The sequence below is a fragment of the Arvicanthis niloticus genome, chromosome 25 (genome assembly GCF_011762505.2).
Source record: "Arvicanthis niloticus isolate mArvNil1 chromosome 25, mArvNil1.pat.X, whole genome shotgun sequence".
NCBI classification, from domain to species: Eukaryota; Metazoa; Chordata; class Mammalia; order Rodentia; family Muridae; genus Arvicanthis; species Arvicanthis niloticus.
In genome coordinates this window covers 22296762-22310355 of record NC_133433.1, presented here as the reverse complement: position 1 = coordinate 22310355, position 13594 = coordinate 22296762, and positions in this window count along the sequence as shown.

Here is a 13594-nt window from a genome sequence, read left to right as displayed (position 1 = left end):
GGGCACCAGGATTTGGGGGCATTGGAGCTTCCTTTGGACCTGACACAAATATTCACCGAGGGTCCTCTGTATGACAGGCAATACACTCAATTCAAAGAAACGAGTGAGTCCTGGACTGGGGAGACAGCTCACTCGGGAAAGTCCTTGCCTCTTAACTGTAAGGACTTGAGTTCAGTCCCTAGAACCTGAATACAAGCCTAGGTGTGGGGGCACACACTTCTGTCTGTTTGTGTTTTGAGACAGGGTCTCTGTAGTCCTGGCTATCCTGGAGCTTGCTATGTAGAGCAGGCTGTTCTCGAACTCACTGATATTCTCCTACCTCTGTCTCCCATGTGCCAGGAGTAGAGGTATGTGTGAGACAAAATATGTAGTTGTAATTTCAGCACAGGGCTGGCAGATTAAGGATGATCCTTAGGGCAAACTGGTTAACCAGCTTAACCCTGGGGAAGTTTCAGACCAGTGAGGGTCCTTGGTTGTCCCTTCTCACTCCCCCCTCCTCAGTAAACAGATTTTATGCCCTGCATGCATGGTTATTAAGCCACACCTTTTACATATACTAAACACACACACACACAGACACACACAGACACACACAGACACACACAGACACAGACACACACACACACACACACACACACACACACACACACAAATCCTGGCTTAAGGAACCCATATACTACATGTCTACCTACCTCTAACCATATCATCTCTATATACTTACTTCCCTAGCTGATTATTTAGAATGATCAGTTTTTCTGAATAACATCACAGAAGGGAAGGGCTAGTTAGGTCGGGAAGCCAGGTTTCTAGGTCACAAAGTTTACTATACTATCAGTCTGTGAACTTTCCGATCATGTCTTTCTCTCTGTTCTTCCTTCTTTCCCTTCCTTTCTCTTTCTTCTTTTATTTGCAAAATATGAGTCTCCTAGGTTGGCTTCAAACTGGTTATGCAGCTAAGAATGACCTCAAACTCTTGGTCCTCTTGTCTTCACCTCCCAGGTGCTGGGATGACAAGCAAGAGCCACTGTGTTCTCTGTTTGTGTTTTTTTCCTGGTGTCTGCAGCAGGCTACTCTTTTTGGCCATGGGCCCTGGTATGGTCTATGTGTCAGAGATAGCTTATCTCTCCGTAGCTTGCCAAACTTCTGTTGAAGCTTAACCTATTTTCCCCTTGTCCTATTCAATTGAAAACAAGCAAACAAACAAAAACAAAAAGAAAACAATGCTCCCCTCTCAAACACCAATAAATCTCCCCTGCCCATCTCAGTTCTAGTTGACAACATACATTCTTTCTCATTCCATGTTTCAGAACACACAGCTGCAGCAACCTTAGGGGCAGGAGGAGAGAAGGGAGAGGGAGAAAGAGAGAAAGGAGAGGACCTGTGATTTGAGCCACAGGCACATGGTGTATTCAGGGCCAGTGCTACACAGTTCTGGAAGACAGATTTGCCAAATGTGTGCTTTCTTCATCCGGCAGGGAGAAAGTAAGCCTGTTTCCTATTCCAGGCTGTGGTTGAGAGGGCTGGGAAGACCCTGGCATTTCTCTGATGATTGCATTGACTCATAACTAATTACACATGGTCTCCAACTTATGGTGCCATACAATGATTATTTGACCTTATACTTCAAAGTGGATATCCACTTAATAGAATCATAATTTTGATTGTTTCCTCTTCTCTCAGGGTAGAGATTCATAGTATGAACCTTTCTCCCAATTAGGTACACTAGCAGAGCGCTTTGGTTCCCAGTCAGTTTCTGGTTACTAGGGGACAATGACAGCTGTAGTGTGTTGTGGCGTTAAGTTGGGGCAACAGTCAGCAAGGTGGATTCAATGCCTCTCCGACTTACCATGCTTTCAACTCAGGAAGGAGATGTTCACTAGGATGTAACCCGGACACGAGTTGGAGAGCGCTTGTTTGTAACAGCGTTGCCATGAGTGTCTGTTTTTACTTGGCACCTGCTTTATCATACCTTTGAAATAATTTTATATTGCTTACATCGTAAGGTTTACTAGTGTCAGACCTAAATTGCCAATAAAGAATCAAACACAGATTAGTACTGTAAACACTGTAAACAAAACAAAAGCTTCAGCCAAGGAGGCCCTAGGCCCTAGTGGGAAGTTCACTACTGTTGTTTAGCTAACTTGACATGATGCCAAAATGCATTCTAAATATTTAATATAACCATAAACAAAAGCTACTCTCTTCCGTATAGACAAATGCTGCTCTCATCCTTAACCAGAGAAGCTTCTCCTTGCAGGGAATGGAGGTGACTGCAGAGACTCAATGCTGTTCATGGCTGCTGAGAATGAGGAACCATTGGGTGCTGTGTCCTAAGCAGGACCCCTGTAACATGTCCTTCAAGGCTCAGGGAGCACCAAGGAAGAGGAGTCAGGAAGAACAAAAGAGCTAAAAGATAGTGAGAAGAGATCCGAAGTACTACAGGGTGCGGCACAGCCACTGCAAACATGATTTCACAGTAGTTGCAGTTGCCCACACTTCACCTGCACATGATTGACATAGTCAGCAGCCAATCATGGCTTACAGAGAGTCTCAGTCATTGGCCTCCGTTGTAAACTCAGGTGAGCCCATCAGGCTCCAAAGGATAGTTCCAAACTTGTGGCTACACAGATACTTCTGGTTAATATCTATGGACCACAAAACAAAACAACAAAACAGAACAACGTGAATGGAAAAAGCCTTGTAGAGAAGATGGGGAAAGGTAAGGGACAGGGTGGGGGAAGTAAAAAGAGTGGGGATAAGCGTACACAGACTGTGCACATGTGAAATTATCAAAGAACACATTTAATCAATAAAAAAATGGATACAACAACTACTACAACAACAAAAAGAATGAAGATGGAGCTTAGCCATGTACATTCTAATCCCCAAAACCTGTGTTACTGGACAAAAAGTCTTTGCACATGTGAATCAAGATGAAGAGGTAATTATTCTTTGATGGGCCCTAGATATCATCAGATAAAGTATCATTATAGACTAGGATGAAGTACAGCAGTAGAACAACTGCCTCACGGGAGCAGGTCCTGTGTTCTGTCCTTCACATGCACATACTCAAGCACAAATACACACATACACACACACACAAACACACACAGAGACATACATACACACAAACACACACACAGAGACAGAGACACACACAGAGACATAGACACACACAGACATATACACAGAGACAGAGACACACACAGAGACATAGACACACACAGACACACACAGATATACACACAGAGGGACATACACACAGAGGGACATACACACACAGACACACACATACACAGACATACACACAGACACACAAACATACATAGAGAGACAGAGACACACACAGAGACATACACACACAGACACACATACACAGACATACACAGACACACAGACACACAGAGAGAGACAGAGACACACACAAAGACATACATACACAGACACACACATACACAGACATATACACATAGACACATAGACACACACAGAGAGAGACAGAGACACACACAGCGACATACACACACAGACACACACATATACAGACATATATACACAGACACACACAGAGACAGAGACATACACAAAGACATACACACACACAGAGACACACATACACACTGCCTTTATAAATGAGAAGCAAAGGAAGGTGACACAGAGACAAGGTAGGAGGCATGAAAGGAAGCAGGCAGGTGTTGGCGTGAAGGAGCCACAAGCACAGGTGACTACGAGAGAGAGGGGACTTTCTTCCAGAGACCCTGGAGGGGTGATACTTGGTTTTTGGCAGAGTGATGTTGATATTGAACTTCTGGCCTCAGGACTGCACAGATATGAGTTTCTGCTGTTTGACTGAGCTACTTGCCACAACAGCCACCAATACACCAATTTAAAAAAAAAAAAATCCAGTGCTCTAGTATTTAGCTGTCTGGAAAAGTCAAAGGATCCCTGCTCAGATAAAGTGGTTTTAAATTATAAAATAAAACACAGAGAATTATGTAGCATGCCAAATATATTAAAATGCAGTTACCAGAACATAAGAACACAGAGAAGTGTGGCTCTGAACACATGAACCGGAATGATGCATTTCAAATACAGGCAAGTTAGAGATTATTTTATTTTTGAAAGACATGAGTCTGTTTAATGACTGGCTGCTGTGGCTCTGCTTGAATCAACACACTGTCAGTGGGGAGGCTTCAGGAGAAAGGGCGGAGACAGAGTATCATCCACTGTGGGGTCTCAGCCTCAGCACTGTCTGGGAACAGTCAGGAGGATAAGACATTCCAAGATTGTTACAGTTACTCCAGCACAATTGTGACGTTTGATGATTCTGGATACTGAGTCATGGAGACTTCTCTGTGCTTTATTGCCCACATTTTAATAGGAGATACTACTTAGGTTGTAAACTTCAGGCAAAGGACAGGAGGAATGCTTGCTTGCCAGGGGACTGAGAGTGTGGACCAGGTTTGCAGAGAGGCAGAAGAGGGCTGGGCAGCTAAGGCATCATTGAGGAGTGCCGCCTGGACAGATGTGGGCTCTCCTGTGCAGCCACTCTGCAAGGCAGCAAGCAATAAGGCAGGCATGGCAAATTGGACAGGGTGTCAGCTTGACTATGAAATATGATGGATTAACAGGGTAGGACGGCGGTGTGACCTGCTCTCAGACACTTCATTTAGAAGCTATCATATTGCTGGATGCTTCCTATAATTTGTGATGATGCTGATTGTGATAAATCGTGAGTTTCTGGCAAACTCCGCCAGGCTGCTCCAGTGGCTGAGCAGAGAAAATGTGTGATTCTCTGGGAACGTTCATGCCACGAATGAGAGTGAGGGTCTGGCAGTAACCACAGAGTGCTCAGTCAGTGAACAAAGTAATTAAATCAAGCTAATTAAATCACAATAAAATAATTTTAATTTAATTAATTTCTCTGCACTGATGGAACATTATGTGGAAACCAAGAACCTTTCTGAACACTAATAGAATTTAGGAGCTGGGACACCAAACTTGTGGTCACTGGTGTGGTACATGGGTTAATGTTGAGGGAATGGAATTAAATACACTTAATGAGCTGCTGATATGTGTTGTCTGAACCACAAATGGGAAATGATTTTGGAAGCAAGGTAATGGAGTCTCTTCTTTTCCCAGGTCTTACAGTACTAACGGAGCCAGTAAGTAAATGTCAGATTTGTTAAATTTTGTGAATGATTAGAAATTCAGAGTAGAAGGGCTTCCTTATGTCAGTATGTGGAAATACTGTGCTAGGGACACTCATCCACACCCCTGGCCCTGTCCTCAGCCCCTGGACCTTAATGCATTAACACAGAGATTCTGTGTGGTCCCCAGGCAAGGTTAACCAACTGCTGATATGTTTTTAAAAGCATCTTGGAAGAGTTAAGTGAGCCATACAAAAAGACTACGTGCCTGAAACAGGCATTCACCAAAAGCATGTCGCTACTACTCCTAGAAGCCGCGCACTGTATCTCCTCCCATCTGCCCAACCCTTTGCTCTCAAAGTAGAGCTGAAAGCTGGAACTCAAATAATTATTAAATTAAACCATTGAGCTCTCCTAAGGAATTCCTCCCCTCAGGACTTGAACACTAGATGAATGCTCTTCCTCTAGCATTTAGACACTGTTCAGCTCACAAGGAGGGGGATGTGCCACCAGATGACCCCTCAAGGTCGTGGCCCAGAGACTAATTTTGTCACATAAGCAACACTGGCGTTCTAAGAGTGATTTAGCAGCCGCGGGCATAATTACCGACTGTGATTTTAGAGGCGTTCTGTGCTTTGGGTCTCAATGTTATTTATCATGCATGTTGTTTTAATTAATATGTCACGTGTGTGCCAACATTTGAGGCAGACCTCGCTCTGACTCATCCAGGCAGAGCACTGTTTGCACAGTGGTATTGTTTTCTGGGGTGCAGCTGGTTTCCCTCCTCCATATTGGGGTGAGCCAGGAAGCCACCCCTTGCCACAGCTAGCCTTGGTGTAGTGGACAACCACTCTGTCTTAGACCACTTGGCAGTGAGGGATTGTTTCACCATCAGAAGGATGTGGAGATGCCCACAGAAAGGAGATTTGGAAGCAGAATTAAGCAAGAAGAAGGTTCATGAGATTTGGTGCTCAAGGCAGCCTCTGGAAAGGTTCTGGGGGATCCGGAACCCTTTTCTGTCATTAGTTATGTAGCTGTGCCAACAGTAGGCAACCCTTGACTCTGCAATGCTCAGTCCCAGTTTAACTCAGAGCACAGGGGGCCAGAGGTCCTGCAACCTCTCCTGGTCTTCCTGGGAGGACTGCTCATCCTTTCCCAGAGGGTTAGAGAAGACATTTTCAGAAGAGTTTTGCCTTTCTGGAAAGAAGATTTCTAGCAGAAGCAGAGCTCAGGTCAGCTCAGTTGGCTGTACTTCCAGCCTTGGGAGCACCCCAGCCTCTTCTCAGCCTTTCCGGAATTCCTCCCACCCTTTTGCTGGAAGGAAGACAGGCTGTGATAATTCCTGAGGCAATCCTTTTCTTACTTGGACAGTTTTCCATCACAGTATCTGTGCTTCCCTCAAGCCCCTGCATTTGCTTTTAGAGTTAAAATCCTAAAGGTTTCTCCCACACTCATCTAGTTCTAGTCACATTTTAAAGTAACTCTCTGGCCTCCATTTAAGGTCCTATAAAGTCGTAGCCACACGTGGGGCTTGTGACCTGATTGGATTAATTCCTCTCGGGGATGCTATGACTCGGGTGCTGTTCTCTTTCCTTCTTAGAGATGATTAAATGGCAGGAAGTAGGAGTCGCAGGACACAGTCACACTGGGGTAGTGGCAGGGCTGCACGTGGAGTCCAGGCCCTTCCCTTTCAAGGCCCTGTCCTGCCCTGTCATATTTTGTCATCTGTAACTGCTTTGCTCATGGCCTTATCAGCACAAGTGCCCAGCCCACCAGTAAACATCGGCTCACAAGCATCCTTGCCAAAACACCCTTTTCCAACCAGAATTATTATACTCAAAAGGAACATTTCGAACCAATTAGGGATATTAGAACTTTTTTTTTCTTTCTCTTACAAGGCCAATTAGCTATACATGTGGCATCAATATTGGTCCAAGGACTCTTGCCATGGACAAAACATCTTTAAAAGGCTGCCCTGGAGTGCCAAAGATGACTTGAACACTGGATTCGAATCAGATTTGAGTCTCTGGTCCTTGTGTATATTTCGTGCTCACAGACTCAGCATGCACTTTAAGGGTACCCAGGACTAGTCACAGGTAATAGATGTCTCCATATACCACCCTGGGAGCCTCACCTTTATTACCATTGGCCCCCCACCTTTTAAAAAATCTTTCTCCCTCCTTTGTCTAAATTGCCATCCCCATCCCTGTGCCTGTCTGTCCCTCCTTTCCTTGCCATCCTGACTGTGCAGTTAGCTTCACACTATGATTGGATAGCCTTTGCCTGATTTACCATCCTTTGCTGACAATGAATAATAACAGAAAAAAATCACAAAAGAGAAAAAAGTATTTATTGGATCTGAAATGGCTAGTTGAATTAATGAAATTATGCTTTGGGGGCATTTAGATCAGACCTGTGTAATTGTAGGTTACACATAGTCATAATCGCTCATGCAGGGATATCATTTTGAGCTATCTTACTTTCAGGTTTTTGTTAATCTAGTGGGTTTGGTGGAATTAGAGGGCTGCTGTGAGAAAAAAGGCAAGCAGCCTGCTGGTGTGAGCTCAGCCTTGTCAGGCTAGCGGGTAGCTGCACGGTCAGCCTTTATGCAGCTCACAATAAGGGCAATCACCAGGGCCTGTGGAAAGAGTATTGAACTGCAGACACAGGACATTTTTGTTGAAAGTAGTCCTTTTGATTTCATCTTTCCTGACTAATGTAATAAAAACAGGCATTATGGGATGCATTCATCTCAGTTTGATAGGGGTCATTTCGAATACCCAGCAATGTGTGCAGTCATAAAGGTTACCTAACTGCTGTAAGTCACTTGGAAGAACATTCTGATCCAGAGGGTTCAGAAACCTTATAGCAGACAAGGGTGAACCCTGTCAGGGGAGCAGGCTACTGTGAGCCCGGAATTGTCACGCTGTTCCCACTTAGCAACATCCCACTCCTAAAACATCCAAAGTTTGAGCCACAGGTCTCATTTCTTTCATTAGCACAACCTTGATTGTTTATCTCCAAGTAAGAAAGAAAAACAATGTGAACTTGAACTTAGTTTTGCTGATTGGATGGCTGTTTCTATGGAGACAGAAACAGAGGCAGGAACCAGCTTTGCACAGCTAGGGTCAGGAGCCTGGTTCATGTCAGCCTCTCTATGCCCATGAATTTCATCCATCCTCCAGCTCTGTGAGTTTATGACCTCAGTGGGGACCATTTGCAGAGAAAGCACTTCACATAACTTGAGAAGCTAGGAGTTTTCCTTTAAACAAAAAGCTCACAGAAGTTAAGCTGCCGTGGGTCTTTGAGGGGATCCACACTTACTGAACTTGATTTCTTTATTACTTGAAGTCTTTTGAGTTTGCTGTAGCATGGAAAACAGCAATCTCATCAATGGTTCTGACTGCCAAGGGCACCATTTCCCATGCACTTGCTGAAGAACTACAGAGCGTGTTGCTTATGTTCCACCAGTATGCCCTCTCATGAGTTGGGTGGTAGGTGGTACTGTTACAATGAGAGGAGGTGGATAGTCACAGTAGATTGAATTTGAAACATGTACATAGGGTGTAAAATAGGCTTCATCACACTGAATAAAAGGCATGGCCTGGCATATTCTCCAGACTCAAAAGTCATATATCTCATTACTGTAATAGTTGCTGTTGAGTTCACAGTGCATTATAGAACTCATTCACTTATGCATGCAATCAGTAAGCTGTCACCAAGAAACCCTTGTGCCAAGATTCAGGCACTGAATTCTAGTTCTCAGATTAAGGACATGATCTTTGTCCATAGTCAACTTTCAGAGGAGATTCTGAGTCAACACAGACAGTTACAGTTAACAGGTAGGGTGTAGGTTACAGGGACAGTGGCAGCCAGGAAGGGAGTCACCTGTGTCTGTCCTCACATGGGTGCATGCTCCATGCCCATGGGTAGGAATCATGGAAGTGCTGAAGAGGAGAATTTCTGATAAAGATATCCAAAATAAGTCTTGAAGCGTATTTAGGTGTTAGGCAATGAGAAGGAACAGACAGTATTTTAGATAAGAGGAACATCAAGAACTAACAGGCATCTAAGAACTCTGACTTTCTCTGTGATTCTTGGATGAGAGAATGGTGTAGGCTGGAGACACTGGCAGTGCTCTTGTGTTTCATCTCAAGGAGTTCATTTGTTGAAGGAAGGAGGAGGAGACAGACCCTTGGCAGAGGACCACTGAAGAACAGGGGAAAATGGGAGAATTGTTCTCTGTGTGTCTAGTGGTTTTCAAAAGCACAATTTATCTCTTAATATTAAACCTTGGGATCTAAGTTTGGTTGGGAGAGAGAGAGAGAGAGAGAGAGAGAGAGAGAGAGAGAGAGAGAAAGACAGAAGGAGAGAGAGACAGAGATAGAGAGACAGAGAGACAGAGAGACAGAGATGGAGGGAGGGGGAGAAAGAGAGACACACACAGAGAGAGGTTATGAAGGTCAAATGAAGCACTGATGCCAGATACTTATCACAGTTCTTCATACTCGGCCGCATGGACATTGTTGTCACGACATATGTGGAGGAAAGAGGCTACAATAAAGTGTCAGGAAGGGGAAAATCAGGCTCTAACATGGGGCGAGGAGAAAGTCAAGATCAGCTAGGTGCAGTGGCACATATCTTTAATCCCAGTACTTGAGAGACAGAAGAAGGTGGATCTCTGTGAGTTTGAGGTCAGCATGGTCTACATACTAAGATCCAGGACAGCCAGGGCTACATAGTGAGATCCTTTCTTAAGTGACAGAGAGAGAGAGAGAGAGAGAGAGAGAGAGAGAGAGAGAGAGGCAGAGGCAGAGGCAGAGAGAGAGAGAATACCAAGATCCGACATGTCCTGAGATTTGTGGGTCAGTACCTGCAAGATTGGTAAGCGTGGAGTGTGTGGGAATGAGAGAAAGGAAAGTCAAAAGCAACATCCAGGTATCCAATGGGTATATGCAGTCCCTTCCCTGGGATGGTCATAGGCAGTACTGGGAATATTCACAAGGCAAAATACCACTGAGGACTATCTGTCTCATGTCATTCTCACAGAATACCATAAACTGACACTGTACAGTGAATAGTAATTTTGTTCATTCATGGTTCTGAAGGTTAGGAAGTGTGAGGTCAGGGTCGGGGAAGAAATTGGTGGGAGATTTCTGGACACATTACTATATGGTAGGAATCATCCTGTGGACAAGAGAGAGATACAGCCTAGGCCTTTGACAAAGCAGCATCAATTTTCATGACAACCCCCCCCTACCCCCCCCCCTCACTGAGCTCTACCTCCCTACACATCACACTGGAGAAGAGGTTTTCAACACATTAACCCACAACAAACACCCAACTTAAATAATTTTTAATCTGCTGAGCTTGGTTTTGCAAGGGGGGACTAAATGAGGACCTCATAGAGGATGTGCTAATTGCTGGTCGTGGAACATTTCAGTGAGAAGGAGGGTCACAGTGTTGTGGACCGCTCTTCTACCCAAACACAGCAGCTGTTACCATTTTAATCAAAGTAGAGGTAAGTACATAGGAGAGGCCGTCAAAATGGGGCCTTTTGGTGTTCCTTTATAGAAGAAACAAGTAGGGAGGGTCTTTAGACCCTCACCTGAGAGTCCAGCCACTCTTTCTTATGACCTCCCCAGAACTGTATATAAGTATACCATGCCACTCACAGTCTTCAGAGGGGCTGGATGCTGGGAGGTTACCTGAAGGCAATGTTCTTGTTGAATACAGCCATCCAAGCTAGGGTGAGACTTTTCAATTGTAGAGTTGCTGTGGTGCCTGCCACACTGCTGTAAGTCTTCACCTACTCACTGTAAGTAAGTTCAACAAACATATGAATCCATCAAACTGAGTTTTGGTGAAATCATTACTTTGGCCTTTGTCTGGAGTGAGCACTTGCTTGTTCACATTTTCTGAAGGAATAGCCCATGTAACCGGAAGTAACTCCGAGGACCCATCCCCATCCCCCACATTGAATGTCTGTCTGCATCTACCTAGCTTGTCCTCTGATGGGTAGGTTCATTTCTCTATTACCCAACAGCCACCTTTGAGAATGTGACTTCTTCTGAGTCTGTTTTTCACCTGGACGTATGACCTATGACACCAATAGCCTTTGCTCTTCTCTGTACGCCAGACCCAGTGCCGTCGGATGTAAACCTACTGCTGGAACAAACCTACAAGAGTTATGAATCCCGCCTCTTTGTGTTTCTGCCAAAGCAATAAAATTTATTCCCAATACTAATACTGCAATTTAAATTTATTATCTTTATGCTTTACAGTATCCATAGCAGTAAAATCTGCTCCCGAGAGGATAATTCCAATTGCCAACTACTTAAGGAATTATTTTTGTTTATGTTGTAAAGCCACAGCAATGAAATTTAACACCAACAATAATCGCACAACTTTGTATGCCTTTAAAATTTGCCATAAATGACAATTGTGAGAAGAATGTCTGTAAACATTTAGATGTTTCTCTAGGAGAAAGTTTTGTGTGTGCTGTTGTGTCGTAAAACCCAGCTTTTTTTTTTCTTTTTAAAAACATAGCATGGAGAAGCACAGTTCTTTTTAATTGGTTAACAAGCCACACGGATCTCCTCTTCTGCACATATCTGAAGAAGACCACCCCTCTGCCCTTGCGGCCTGTTTCAGTTAGGGTCCTATTGCTGTCATGAAACACCATGAGCAAAAGCAACTTGGGGAAAAAAGGGTTTATTTGAATTCCACTTGCACATCATAGTTCATCACTGAAGGAAGTCAGGACAGGAACTCAGACAGGGCAGGAACCTGGAGGCAGGAGCTGATGCAGAGGCCATGGAGGGATGATGCTTAATTGCTTGCTCATCATGGCTTGCTCAGCCCACTTTTTAATTTTTATTTTTAGATAGAGCCCAGGAGCACCAGCCTAGAAATGGAACCAATGACAATGGGCTCTCCTCATTGATCTCCCCATCACTAATTATAAAAATGTTCTATAGAACAGATGGATCTTACAGAGGTGTTTTCTTAACTGAAGCTCCCTCCTTTCAGATGAGTCTAGCATGTGTTATGTTGATATAAGACTAGCCAGCACAGGCCCTTTGGTCTATTCCCCATCCTGTAATCCAGGGGGTGTCAATCTCCAGCCGGTGTGACTAACCACGACCCTTCCCGTTGCCTGCTAGCATCTATTTGTGATTCTTCACCAAGCAGTGCTTCTTCAAATACAAATTATGACAGCTTCCAGGAGAGAGAGAGAGAGAGAGAGAGAGAGAGAGAGAGAGAGAGAGAGAGAGACTGAGGCACACACAGAGAAAGAGAAATAGAGACAGAGAGAGGACACGATACTACAAAGAAGCAACAAGATTCATCAGAATTTAGACAAATAGACTGTTTTCTCTAACAAAGCAATAGCAGAAAAAGCCCTGAGCAGAAAGAGAGCGGAGTCTGAATGGGACAGAAAAGGACCTATAGGGGCACAGGGACCAAGTAACCCTTGTGGGCTGTGCATGGCCCTGAACTCACAACATCAACTGTATAAAGGCATGCGTGAGAAATGCAAGCAATGTGAGTGTGGCCTGGCCATTCGGTGATATTTAAAACCTACTGCTAACTTTGTGGGAATGTGGCTATGCAATTAAAGGAAAGCCTCCATTTACCAATGAGTCCTTTGGTATCAGCAGAAAACGTAACCTCATGTCTTGCATACGTATGAAAACTCCTTCCCTTCTTTGTTCTTCAAGTGAATGGGTGGCAGTAAAGGATGAGCATCAAGACTGTCAAAATGTTGGTACTTGTAGAAGGATGTTGGATGTCGGGATGGAGTAGATCCTTGGGGATTCATTATGTATTTTGTCTACTTCTGTGACTCTTGGGAAAATGGAATAATTTAAAGTAAAATATTGGGAGGAATAAGCCAGATGAAACGTGTGCTCTTTTTAATAATAAGTAATTTGTTCAACAAGGATTTATTCTCTTCCTCTCTATAGTCTATTCCAACTATTACATTTAAAAACAAAACAAAAGAAAACTGAGCTGAGTACCTTTCCCCTTACTAAATAGAATAAGATGCAGCATCTGTCCCCTAAGACTTGCTATCTGTTAGAGAGGGGATATAATATACATCAAGAACACGAGCATGACAATAAGAATAAGGACATCACAATATACAGAGAAGTCAAGATTGAGCACAAAAGCCGGGCGGTGGTGTCGCACGCCTTTAATCCCAGCACTTGGGAGGCAGATGCAGGCGGATTTCTGAGTTCGAGGCCAGCCTAGTCTACAGAGTGAGTTCCAGGACAGCCAGGGCTACACAGAGAAACCCTGTCTCAAAAAAAAAAAAAAAAAAAAAAAAAAAAAAAAAAAAAAAAGATTGAGCACAAAAATTTTAAGGTACAGATCACTGTGTGGTGTGCTACTCCTTGAATATGTAAGGAGAAAAATGAGAATTCCTTGCTATTCTG